Genomic DNA, 14534 nt, shown 5'->3' with positions numbered 1-14534 from the left:
TATTCACGGGGAACCTGGGACTGAGACTCCAAGTGAGTATAGTTCCATTAAATCTGTTGCATGACAAAAGGTAACAAAAGCACACATGAAAATTGAACTATCATTATTCGAGCAGCACAAGTAAAAAAAAATTCAATTTTTACATAAAGCAGAGAGCTTTAACTTAATATGTTTAAAAGTATGGAATACTGTAGTCCGACTGGGTAAAGAAGTATAGAAATGAAATGAAATGAAATGATCTGCATTTATATAGCGCTTTTCAAGTCAATGACTTCCCAAAGCGCTTTACATTGTGCTTCACATTTCCCAATAGCGGCCGTGATCTGTGCAGCCATGTAAGGTGCTAACCTGCTTATTGGGGGTACTGGGGATTCAGTGTCTTACCCAAGGACACTTCGGCATGTAACACGGACAAGCCGGGATTCGAACTGGGATCCCTTAATCCTAAAACGATCGCTCTACCTCCTGAGCTACTGCCGCCCCGAAATAAAAAAATAAAATATAATAATAGTTTGAAAAACGTAATTTTATAAAAACAACATTTTTTCTTAGTCTTCTTTTGTCTCTTAAAATTGATTTAACTATAAAGCAGTATGGAAGTGTTTTCCTTGTGTTTACAGTAGCCCAAATGGACCCACACAGTAGCTTGGTGCAAATGTGTTATTGATATTTTTATATCTGAAATTGTAAACTATTGATTAAGCTCAGGGGTGGAGGGCTTCTGACATTGGTTGTCATGTCAACCAAGCATTTTTCATGTTGGCACACATCACATTATAGGAAAAAAGGGTTTTCCAATCTACTCTTCATTACTCAATTGTTCATTGGCTTTCTGTTGTTTCGTGGAGGCATGGGGGTGTCGGTAATGTGGCTTTGAAGCTGTTGAACACTGTTAAAGTAATTTGGGTGTAGCTACAATTGCCTATATTTTGAAGTAACGATACATTTAAACAGGAACATAAGTGGCACACTGACTACTATTTATGGAGGGAAAAAAGCAATTTTTTCGGTGATTACCAATGAAAATGTCAGTTGTATCTGCAGAAACGAGAATGTGTACTTGCATGCAATAGCCAGTAGCAGTGTTCAAGCAGGAATTCATCAGTCTCCTTTTAACAGCACCTGCAGCTTCCATCATCTTCAAATGGTTCTCAACTCACAGTAAATGCAGCAATTAGTCTGACCCATCTGCATCGGATAGTTTCAATTCCGAGACTGGCTGTATCCCAATTTTCCCTAAATGATACGTTCAGGTGTCCATGTTGACAGATAGCCCCTTTCCCTGAATTGTTATTCTTCGTTATAGTGCCCAAACATCTCCAGGCCATTTCTCTGAGAAGATAGATGAGACAAACCCTAGCACAGGGCCTCGTTTGTGGATAGGAGCCTTAAGCAACCAAATGCTGAGCTTTGATGTTCGCAATCCCATCAAGGGTTACGGCTGCGCGGCGGCAAACGGCCTCGTGAGATTACTGGGGATTGACGGTCCGCTCGAGTACGCCCACAAGATGTTTTTACCCCAAAGCCCTCCCCTAGGCTCACTTAAACAGCCACACTTTAAATTCCAGCAACTCCCGTATGAAATACATACTCAAGGAAGATAAAAAACAGACAAACTTGAAAGTTGAAATGAGATGGTAAACTTCATACAAAAGGTGATTTACATCTTGATCAATTTACCACTGTTTGCCATTGATCCCCAGGGAATTGATCATCTTAACGCCATTCAAACAGAGAAGGTGTACCCTTTCAAAGTGTTTTGCAATGCGTGTTGGAGTCAAGGTTACGGTACATAGTATACCCTAAATTGGGCACCAGTTGCACATTTTCCAAGGGCCATAAAGTGCCAATTAGTGGCAAGTCGAGGGGGATACCAAACCCCCTAGGGCAAATCCAGACACGGGCGCCTGAGAGCCCTCAATGAAATAATTACGTGTGTAAATTATTATGCACACTGGAAAAGTGGAGTTGCACGCAGTGTTCAGAGGGGCTATATTACCGAAGTGTTGAGGAAATGAAGCCGAATAGGGTGTATAGATATTTCTAGTTTTACTTTTGAAAATTGCTAAGATTGAAACAAATTATTCTTTACCTCAATCAGTAAACAAATTTGCTTCTAAGTGTTGCTTGTGCTCCACCATAATTTTCCTTTTTCTCTGAAGGATGCTAAAATAAAAAAAATAAAAAATTTCGTTATTACTTTGAGTTCTTTGAGTCCTGACATGAATTATTAATCCCAAGAAAATGGATTAGATGAACAAGGCCGATTGAAATAGCAGACACTATTTATTAAGAGGGAGTTTTAATGATAGGAGAAAAAAGGGGAGAGGAAGACGCCGGAGATTATGGGATCCTGAAAGTTACTAGAACAAAAAGAAAGTTTCCCGCTACAATGCTTTGGAATTGGGGAGATTCCTTGTGCAGGGGAAAAAAACGCTCATTCCCAAAAACCAGCAAATATGGTGTTAACTCTGAAACTGTCCTCTTACTTGTTGTTGCGGAGAGATCTGGTCTTGTGCTCCGTTTAGTCTCAACGTATGGCCTTCTTGCTAATCTCAAGGCCACAGTGCAGACCCGCATGACCGCATCAAGCGGCCGACTTGGGATGAGGCACGGAAGAGAAAAAGAGGACGAGCTATCAGCTCCTCTTTTTATATGGACTAGGGACGCTTGACCAGATAATGCCTCTTTGGGCGTGGTCTCAGATATATGAGACCACCAGGATCAGATGACTGTGTTTGAAGTTGCTAAACTTGTTAGAAAGCCAAAATAGTGATACATTTGCGCAATGTTCTGTACTTGAGAATGCCCCTCCAATTGAAATAATTACGTATGGTGAAAACAGGATTTTATCAACATATTCTAAACTTCATGTTATCAGATTTAATTATGGTACATGGTGAATTGGTACGTTCGGAAACTGTCCAAAAGGCGACGCCATCATTCCATCAATTCCAAAGCGAGCCATCCTAAACAAAAAAGGTGGAAGTCATTTTTGTGCTGGGCTTATTTGTTCTACAACGGGAAACTATTGCAAATAGGGCGAACTTGACGATTATGTAAAACGTCCCTTTTCTGATTGGGCTCTCTTGTAAGGCTATATTTTTTTTTTTTACCTTTTTTCTTAACTATAAATAAAGGGGAAATGAGTAACACACACCATCAGTAAATATTTACCAGTACCCTATCTTGGGCTCATATTTTGATTTCAACCTTCTGGATATTTAATCGGCATTAATCAAAGAAGAAGGCACATTGTGCAAAACTCTGCAATTGACTTGAAAGTTCCCTACTGCCCTGAATGCATGATGTTGCTTTCTGTGAGCCTGCAGCAAATCCCTGAAGCTACCTCCACACCAACCGCGACAGATTGTGTCACGAGATTTATTTATTTTTTTGTTCCCCAGTGTTACAGCATGCTTTGCTTTGTGCAGTGTGACAGTGTGGAAGAAACAGAAACATTTTAATTACACCCCAGTTGGAGTTAACTGAAAAACTAAAATCAACAAAAGAAAGATTACGTCCTGTGAATATGTAAGTATTAGAAGTATTATTTATCTCTATAAAACATCACTTGCGCTTTTGGGAGTAAACAGAGAAGCACCCCCAAAAAACTAGAGTGATGTCAGATTCTTCCTTTGAATAACAAATATTTAAACACAGACTCTGCTGAACAATATACCCACAGATAAGATAGAGCTACTCCAATAAACCAGTTCTTCACAACCAATAAAAAGCAAACTTTTTAAAGTACCATCGCAACCATCTTTAGAATCAGAAGTGTACTGTGGTGCATGGAGAATGGCCTAAGTTGCAAGTGCATCAGAACAATATCGTTTTTAAAATAGAGTTGAGTAATAAAATATCAATAAGAATTGAATTAATTGATTTGAATTGTCTCTATTGTCACTAATAACAAGGTAATGAACATTGTTTGTGATAAGCTTAGACATGGCATTCCAGGAAAAAACACATAATAAAGACTTATAAGGAACAAAGTACCGTATTTTCCGCACTATAAGGCGCACCGGGTTATAGGGCGCACCTGAAAAAATGGTTTTTGGTCCTATATTTGACATACATAAGGCGCACCGGATTATAAGGCGCTACAATGGGAACGTGGACAAAACAGTCAGATAGTTCAGTCAAACTTATTACCCCCTTAACATTCCGAAAGCTTGCAAAGAAGCAAATACGTGTCGTAGACGCGTGCGGATGCGGTGTCCGTGCGATGTCACTCAAATGCATCGTTCTAAATATCATTCGGAAGGTTAAAGTCTTGGGATTCAAGAAATGCCAACCATTCCTTAGTTTCTATTTTCTTTTTTGCTCGCAACTTTACTGTGCATATGACAATAAACACTTGGAATTGAGTTTAATTTAAAAATAGACACTCCATTCCATCCATTATCTGCACCGCTTATCACAGAAACATTGAGTTCAGTCTGAAACAAGATACTGGGAAAATATATAGCCGGAGTAGCTCACCGAAGTCGTTGTGTTCAATAATAATGTCCAACCATGGTCCTCTTATATCCGTGAGTGTAGTAAATCCAGGAGAGTAAAATATTTACAAATACAGTACAGACTAGTAAAATACTGTTTCCTCTATGCCGTAGTTCGACCTAACATGCTATTTACATTCATCTTTTTCGGCTAATTGCAGGCTTTGTTTTGCCCCTTTAGCCTATGAAAGCCTGTAAATGATAAAAAGGATCCGCCCTCTTTACCTCCGAATAACTAGCCAATAGTGATCGATTTAACTGATGATTGACACATCTTTTTCGGCCAATTGCAGGCTTTGTTTTGCCCCTTTAGCCTATGCGAGCCTGTAAATGATAAAAAGGATCCGCCCCCTTTACCTCCGAATAACTTTAGCCAATAGTGATCGATTCAAATGATGATTGACACATTGGTTAGCCAATGAAACGCCGGTATATAAATCCCAGCATACACCGCGGACTACTTCGCGATCGGGGGAAAATCTAGTCGGCGGCTGCTTGAATTAGTTGCAAGACTTTGCGACTTAATATTGATCCATATATAAGGCGCACTGTATTATAAGGCGCATGGTCAGCTTTTGAAAAAAATAAAGGCTTTTAGGTGTGCCTTGTAGTGCGGAAAATACGGTAAGTTAAAAACATGTCAGGATAAATAGGCCGCAATGTTTAAATGGTAGTGCTTGGAGACTGGCCTAAGTTACAATGAAAAATAGTTCATCTTTAAAATAATGTCATGAAAAGTAGTGCAATAACATTTAGAAGTAACAATGATTTCCAAATAAGTCGAGAAAAAGGATATGATACTAAGGTACGTAGATAATGATACTGTACATGGAAATGTGTATTCCTATTGTAGTTTTGAAAATGTCTATTTTTAGTATTTCTTTAGAGTTGAGATAAAGGTCAAAATATTTGTTATGTTCCTCACTATTAAATAATACATATTTTGGGATTTTAACAACATATATTTCCACATGGATGTAGGCCTATGATAATATTTAGATTACATTAATTTGAGTGTTTGCAGGGGCTCCAAAAGGTAATCTAGCCTAAAGCACCATAATGGTCTGTATTAGAACACAAACTTTATATGGAATTATTGTAGTACTACATAAAGTACACACATGCCATGAACTCAAAGGTATGTAAAAAGTTTGCTATTGATGATTGACTAAGCATTCTAGCTTTTACCTATTGAATTGAAGAGAAGTGCAAAACAAATGACATTCTTTGACATTTGAGTACAAACACCTCTCGTCAGAACACTTGCATTAATCATTTAAACTTTTACATGAAACATTCTTATACCTTAAAAGGACACAATGTCTCATTGGAATATGTGTGCCACTAAATTTGGCTTCAGCCGTAGGAAAAATCCAGAGGGTAGTGGCGCTTCGAGATGCACACTTTTGGTCAGCTCATTTATAATACGGCAGTTTGGACCACAAATCCCTCTGGCATCAGTGCAACGGTACCTAAATTGCTCCTTTTTTCATTAGCCGCCCTCTCTTTAGTCCAGTTTGGATAAATTAAGAGTGGGCTGTTTGTCAAGGCGACAACAAGGGTGGAAAGTCTCTGAAGAATTGCGACAGTTTTAAGGTGCAAATGTTTCATTTAAACTTAAAGGGGACATAAAGGTTTTTTTTGTGTGTATCTTAATAGACACGTTGAAATTAAGAAAATATATGAACTCCTGTTGGTGGTGCATGTGTGTGTGTGACTTATAGGCTTCGAAATGGCTGAACCGATTTTTGTAAACATTTACACTGTACCTTAGGCATCCATGAGTGTCTTTTGCTAGGTTTCGTGTCAAGGCGACCACAGTAAATGCCAACAAAATCAATAAACATTTGCTTTTGTGAGGTCTGCTCACATGGGGTCTCTAACGCCTTCTGGCTGAGAATAGGGTACTGCAGCTCCCGAACACCGACCACTCCAAGCAGACAAATACAATATTCAAATACAAACTAGGATTCATTTTCACTCTTGTGTCTTCTGTTGCATGTTAAATTGACACCATCTCATGACAAGTTATGTGCAACCAATGTTCCCTCTAATTTTCCAAAGTCGGTGAGCAACGCTTGAAACAACAGTGAGCAATCATAATCCCAAGTGTGGCAAGATAATTAATTATCAAACATGTCCAAAACTTGACATCAAGTTACATTTTGCTGAGTTTTCGGCAATGCAAAATTATTTTTTTCTTTTGAATGAATTGACTCATGTACTATTGCAAAGGTTGTATGGCCTACAAACGTCGTTTGTTCTTACAATTCTTTCACAAGATATCCATTTCTTTTTATTTCCTGACATATTTTGTCACATAATATTAACATTTTTGGGGTCTTATTTAGTCGGTTGTAAGATACAGAACTGTACTTAATCACATTTTTTAGTGGAAGTACAATGTTGGCAATAGGATTGACTTGATATAATTGGAAAATAATTGAATGCCACACATACTTTTTCTTCTTTTTTCCGTGTTTTTTTCTACTTTTTAAAAATTCCTTTAAAAAAAATCTCATTGTGTTTATTTTTTCCGAGCTGTTACTTTTTTCTGTTTGTTCTCTATTTACTTTTTTCCTACATTTCTTTCTTTTCTTTTTTTCTGGCTTTTTTTCTAAATTTTTCCTTCTTTTTTCTCTTCCTTTGTTTCTTTTTTTTCTCAGCTTTTCAATACTTTTTCATTTTGGTATTTTTTTCTTTTTTGTTCTATTCCCCACTTCTTTTAAGTCTAAGTCATAATTTTACATAATATTTGGTCATGTTGGGATTAAAGAAGCAAAAACAACCTGAAGAGCCGTGTAGGACCCGTAAGAGCCGGTTCCTTTTAGTGAGCCGAGCCGAAGAAGCCGGTTCTCGACAAACTACTAACTTTACTCAAGATCGTTCTACTTCGACTCGACGTCAAAATACCGCATTTAGGACACAACGTCAGGGGAAAACGTGTATTTTTACCTTCATGCACTGCAACTTTGACTTAAGTCGCTTCTTAATTAGTAATTTTGAGCCCTCATTTTTGTGCGCTGGCTAGATTTCCTTGTGCGCTGAGAATGTGTGAGCAGTGCGCAATTGCGCACGCGCGCAGCTTAGAGGGAGCACTGTGTGCAACCACCTAGTGGTCGAGAAAAAAATGAGCACTCTGATCCAATTATCTTAATCCGATCTGGAGTATTCTGATGGAAACATTTGGGTTTCATTGATTGCTTGTGCGCATTACTGTGCAAGTTTCTCTGTCCAGAGTATATTTTTGTTTATCTTTGTTGTTGCCGCTAATAATTGTTGATTTGTAGTACAGAGGTGAATGATCCATACTAACACCAGTCTCATGTGTATTGGTTGATTTCAAAGAGATATTTCCATTTAATGTACCTACGGCGAAAATGCAACAGTTGTCTATACATTAATATATAGTGTAAGTCTTTGCTTTTGGTGATCCATCTACAAGCACAACTTGTAAAAACATGCAGCGATGGAGTACACTTTTGGAGCAAAAAAGAAACATGCAACAGTACCTTGTCGATTGTGATGAGTGACATGAACATTTTTTTAATTGCCAGAAGTTAAATGAGGAAACAATGTCAATTTGCCATGTATACAGAGGTATGTTCATTTGTCACTAATTATGTAAACAATTAATTATGATTGGTCCTAAAGTCTGAGTTATTTGCAGCGTAAACAACGAAACAAAACAAAATCCCAGAAGAAGTAATTCACACATAAGGAGTCAGATCAGCCAAATGGGTATACATTCACAAGTATTCAGGAAACAAAAGGACTAACCCAACACTTTAAAATGCAGTTGTATCATCACTGTAATTATAGTTCTGTGTATGTTAACATGGCTTTACATTTATATTTCTCAATAGTGGGTTGAGAACCAAAACTTGTTTTTAGTGGGTCGTGGGCTTTTCCTTGACAAAATAATGCTAATAAGAAGAAAAAAAATCACACCCCTTAACAGTAGATGGCGATAATGTCCTGCATTTGTTAATCTACACCTTTGTAAAGGACCACATCTCATTTAATTGTGATTTTATTGGTTTTATTTCATCTTACTGCCCATGATAATGAATCCCAAGAAAGTTGGTTAAAAGGGAGGGAAAACCACAAATACGATCAAGATGAAGAAGGAAACGATTGTGAAATATCAAAATTGTGTACCAGTGTCTATCATTGAAGTGCTGCTAAAAAACATGGTAAATTGTTTAACCCTCATGTTGTGTTAGGGTGTCCAGTGACCCGTTTTGAGATTACAAAATGTAATAACTGATCCCTCTCAGGAGAGGTCAAATCAAATTACAATGGGAATGTATGGTTATAGATGCATAACATGTTTCTTAGGATGTTGTATTAACTACATTGAGCGAGTCCTTTCTTTTTGGTGGTCGGGATTTAGTCAAAATTGACCCCCTAGCAACGGTAAGTGCTGCACCTAACATGAAAGTAAAAAAAATCTCATAATGATTAAAAAAATAAATGTGTCTGGGATCCCTTGGCGCAGCAGATGAGTTTCAATCCATTATCAAACAAATGTGCACAGAGCAACCAGATGAATTTTGCAAGACGCCACTAATAAATGAAGTCAGAGAGTTGCTGACTTTATGAACCTCAGAATTCAAGGAATGGAGTCATGCTAATCAAGCTGAGTGACCCGCACCCCTTTTTAATGTCTAAATATGCAGCAGAGATCCCCAATGCACAAGTTATTTTCAGGTCCTAAGAATAAATTCCGAAAATACACCTCTACTTTTCTTCCCAATATAATAATGAACCACAAATCAGTTGCAGATGTGTGTTAGTTCAGAAAATGTGCTCTAATTGGCATCTTATCTAAACTTCTTGATCTATGTTTTATTCAGATTAATTGCAGTCACACCCGTTGTAAGATTTTTGACCATTCAAACAGATTGAACAAATGCCTTAACACACGTCTTTGAAAATATTTTTGTAGCTCGAGCTGTAACGAACAATTATTTTAAATGATGAATCGATCGGATATTCTTTAGATTTATCAATGAATCCGATTGTTTTAAAACCCCTATTTCATTTCGTCCTCTATTCAAATTGAAGTGTTGAATTGATTGAAATAATACAAAATTATTTGATATAAAACAAAAAAATCCCAATGTTTATCTGATAGCCTAACAATAAACCAAAATTCATATAAATGTATGCTATACACCTGCTAATATGTGCACTCTTTTTTTTTTATAAAGTGCAGAAAAAGAGACAACACTAAAAGAGAATGGAAGTATTTCGTTGGATATGTGCAAACAGTTTGATTTCCTTTTGTTATTAAGATGCGGCGGCAAGGCAGCTGAGTGGTTAGCGTATCCGCAGCACAGTTCTGAGGTCAGGGGTTCAAATCTGGCTTCCATCCTTCCTGTGCGAGGTTTGCATGTTTTCCCCGTGCTTGGTTTCCTTCCACATTCCAAACCATGCATGTCAGGTTAATTGGCCGGTCCAAATTGTCCCTAAGTGTGAATGAGTGAGTGAGTGAGTTATCCGTCTCTGTGTGCCCAGCGACTGTCTGGCAACCCGTTCAGGGTGTCCTGTGCCCACTGCCGGAAGATAGCTGGGATGGGCTCCAGCACCCCTACTGAGGATAAACAGTGCAGATAATGGATGGATGTTATTATAATTGATGCAGTCTTTTGTGTGCTGTGCCAAAATAAAAAGCCACAAGCAAACAACCCTCTACAGTAGGATGTTACGTTTTGGTTGTGGGTGTACCCATGTGGGGGAGGCAGGAACTGGGTGCAGGGGTGCACAAAAGAAGAAAGGTATTTATTAACAAAAGAAGATACCAAGTTGTAAACAAACAAGGGTTCACTCAACAAGTAAATGTCCAAACCAGAAACAAAAACAAAAACCGGAACTGGAAATGACATGGTGCAAAGTACCAAATAAGCAAACACAAACAAACTTGGAAGTGAAAATGGCCATGAACACCAAGATGACACAAAGATGAAATTAAAAATGACAATGACAAAGGGTGCAGTTTGTTTGGGCACAGGTGTGGGGTGATTGGACTCACCTGTGCCCAATTCAAGCCTTGGTTGGTGCCCTCTGGTCATAGGTGTGTCACCAGATCAAGAAGAAATTCACTGCATTCACATTTGCATTCAAAAATGTGATGTGCTGCATAATAGAATAGCATACAATAGAATAGAATAAAATAGAATATACCTTTATTGTTACATTGTGACAACGAAATTGGGCGTGGCACTCCAGTTCACATTTAACAGTGAGGATAAAAGAAAACAAAGAAGATAAAGTAACAAAGAAGATAAGGTTATAATTTACACAATATAGAGGAACAAAGAAGATAAGGTTATAAATTACACAATATTTACACAAGAAATGTGGGCATGTAGGATGTTACATACAGTTTTGGGATCGTATTAGTGCAATATGCGTTAAGTGCAAAAATCGTTAACATTTCTGCAAAAAATAGTCAACATTGTGCAAAGTGAGCATAGGCATGAATACAATTTTACATTTGTATGAGGTAGTGTGTTTGCAAGAGTTTCAGTTTGTTGTGCGGTGTGTGGTAAGGGTGGTAATGGTTCTGGGGAAGAAATTGTCTCCGAGTCTGTTTGTCTTTGTTTTGCTGTGACCTGTAGCGCTAGCCAGAAGGCAGCAGGTCAAAGAGGTGGTGGCCGGGGTGAGAAAAGTCTCTGATGATGTTTTCGTCTCTACTGAGGTAGCGAGAGATGGCGATGTCCTCCAGACTGGGTAGAGAGCAACCAACGATTCTCTGGGCTGTGTTGATGACCCTCTGAAGCGTTTTCCTGTCTGTTGCCGTGCACCCAGCATGCCACACCGTAATGCAGTATGTTAGAATGCTCTCCACAGTGGCTTTGTAAAAGGACACCAGCAGCTGCTGTTTCAGATGATTTTTCCTGAGCACTCTCAGGAAATTGAGTCGCTGCTGGGCCTTCCCTACCACCGCTCTGGTGTTTGCAGACCAGGAGAGGTCATCGGAGATGTGCACACCCAGGAATTTGAAAGAGTGGACTCTCTCTACACAGTCTCCTTTTAAAATGAGTGGTGCTGGGTTCCTCCCTTCCCTCCTGAAGTCCAGTACGAGTTATTTTGTTTTTGTGGTGTTCATTTTAAGGTGGTATTTCGAACACCACGTTGTCAGTGACTCCACTTCATCCCTGTACGCCGCCTCGTCCCCTTCAGAGATGAGGCCGATCAAGGTGGTATCACCGGCGTACTTAACAATTGTGTTCGTGAGGCGGGTCGGTGAGCAGTCGGAGGTGTAGAGGGTGAAAAGCAGGGGGCTCGGTACACAACCTTGGGGGGAGCCAGTGCTCAGTGTTAGGGTGGAAGAGACGTGGTTGCAGAGTTTCACTGACTGTGGGCGGTTTGAAAGGAAGTCCATTATCCAGTGGCAGATGGAGGAAGAGAGTCCTAGGTGTGAGAGTTTCTCCACAATGATCTCCGGGATGATGGTGTTGAAGGCTGAGCTGAAGTCCAGAAAGAGCATTCTGACGTAGCTCCCCCGGTGGTCCAGGTGTCTCACCACAGTGTGCCCTGCTGTGTTTATGGCGTCGTCAGTGGAGCGGTTTGCCCTGTAGGCAAACTGGTGGGGGTCCAGTGTGGGTGGCAGGGAGTCCTTGATGTGACGACACAACACATTATATAATCAATTTAAGGCTATTTTATTTTATTGATTCGTTGTTGCCAATTGCAGCAGATTTTTGTGTGTTTTATTGTCTCAAATTTTGCCGTGGACGTAAAACAATCATGATTGGCTCCTGCCGCTAGAGCAAGACGGCCAAGTGCTGTGCCGCTGACCAAAATAATACCATTGTTCTCGCACCCTGTGGAAGATCAGCAGGTTCAGGGTTTCACACCAGCTTTCCATCAAAGTACGTAGAAAAGAATGATTGAACAAGAGTATAGAGCTAGAATGTTAAAGTTCTCTCATCTTCTCAAGATCAGAAAAGGGAATTCGAACTATCACACAAATCAAATGTTCTATCACCATCCTGCAAGTTTTAGAGAGAAAAAAAAGGTGACCTATTAGGCAGCCCTACCAAAAATTCTTTTTTGGCCTCATTACAGAGACATTGCTTTAGCGACTACCAATTTTTGGGCCACTGCATCCTGAAATATTTTTCTTTTTTTAAATTAGTCACATTAATCTTCTCTGGCAGGCTCTATATCTGATAAAAGAAACAGAGTATCAATTATATCGTGCAGAGTACAGCGCATTCCCCAAACATTGGTGTTGTTTCGTTGTCTAATCACTAATGTGGATTTTATTTTTAGTGTGATGGCCACTTCCATATTGTTTTGTTTTTTTTTTCTTTTCCAAAAAACCCTTTTCTTGTTACTTGAAGCAACAAGTTGAGACAACTGTAAGGATTTAAGGTTAAAACGAATATTAACGTATCCATCCAAATTTAAAAGGAGTTATTGTCTAATCCCTTATCAATGTATCAATGAACACAAATTCATCTTGAAATTTATATGTAACTGAAATAATGTTAGTTGCTAAATATGTTCAGAGTTATTGGTGTCGATGTAAAAAAGAAAGTCAGGCTAAACTGAATGCTCAGCCCTTGAAACGTTTAACCTCGCCAAATTTGTCCATTCTTTAATTGCACAATATTCTGTATTCATCCACTTCCTTTGGGAAATTCTTGTAGATAATGTCTATTAGCAAGAAGAAAATAAACTTAGTTTTAAGACTTCTATCATAGCTTTCTCCGGTCTCTAATTGTTCTCTTTTTGAAACGAAACAGTTCAACAGAACAATTAGAAGACACTGCGTTTAATACTTATCCTATATTGTTCCCATTGCAACAATTTACAAATTATCTCACTAACAGGTTCACTCATCCTAACCAGCACTACACGAGAGCATGTTTTTATTTGCAGGACCCCGTGGAGGTAATTTAAGCAGGGTCATATCCATGTTGATCAGAAAACAAAAAATGATATCCTATTTGAGTTTAAAGTTTACCAACTATCAAGCCAATGAAACTAAGTAAAAATCTAGTACAGTTACCATGGTTTTTGCTGGTGATGCATTCCAAAAAAGTCCCCCAATAGGTATAACCTGTAAAGTTGAAACATTTATTTATGTATTAGATTTGTTTGATATATATTATCTATGACTAACAAAATAACAACTATAACAAACCAAATCACAAAATACATAATTGCAGTTGAATGAATAAATGAATGAATGAGTAAATGAACGGTCTTAATTGTCATCGTACAATTGTTGAACGAAATAGGAAAGCTTCTTATTTCAGCGCAAGAAAGCTGATGTAGAAAACTACGTGCTAGCATTGGGGATCCTCAAATTGTGCCAGGTCTCCATGGTGATTAAAATACAAACGTCCCAGATGTAGCCATTTCCCACGAGTTGTAGCTCAAGGTCATCTGTTCACTGGTAATGGATCTGGCTGGGCCGGGGTGACTTGTGAAAGTTGTTACGTAGACACTGCAGTAGACCAGCAACACCGCTTTTGCCGCTTCAGTCTCTTCCCAGACCCAATAGCAATCCATGGAGCACCCTGTGGTGATTAGTATTTCTTTATACTCTTCTGACTTTTCTCAGAAGCCGATTTAATTGAGGATTTTATTTACAATGTAACGAGCCCCTAAATTACCAGCTGTTGCCCTGCTTTTCAGTTCGTTTTGGATGGACACATTGACTTGTGCATCCGCATGGCTGTTTGACTGACAGCATAAACTAGCCTATCACAGTAGTGCACAGGGTTACACCCACCCAACACACACGCACACAAAGCCCTCCGTTACCTGCCTCAGTGATAGCATTTTCTGCGTGTTGTCTGCTGCATAACACAATGCACAATGAAAACACACAAGTATCGAAATTGTGAAAAGTAAACAGTGATACTTGGTGCAGGCACACACTCTTGGCTACTACAAAACCACCCGAAAATGGACGTGGCACCTCCCAGATTGAATCCATCACAGTCAGGTTGACTACATCATGATTCCGAAGCTTTTCAAAAGTGGAATCAAGACAGCAGGCAC

The sequence above is a fragment of the Urocampus carinirostris genome, chromosome 1, assembly GCF_059441175.1.
Source record: "Urocampus carinirostris isolate Australia breed hairy pipefish chromosome 1, RoL_Ucar_1.0, whole genome shotgun sequence".
In the NCBI taxonomy this organism is placed as follows: domain Eukaryota; kingdom Metazoa; phylum Chordata; class Actinopteri; order Syngnathiformes; family Syngnathidae; genus Urocampus; species Urocampus carinirostris.
This window is presented reverse-complemented; position numbering follows the sequence as displayed.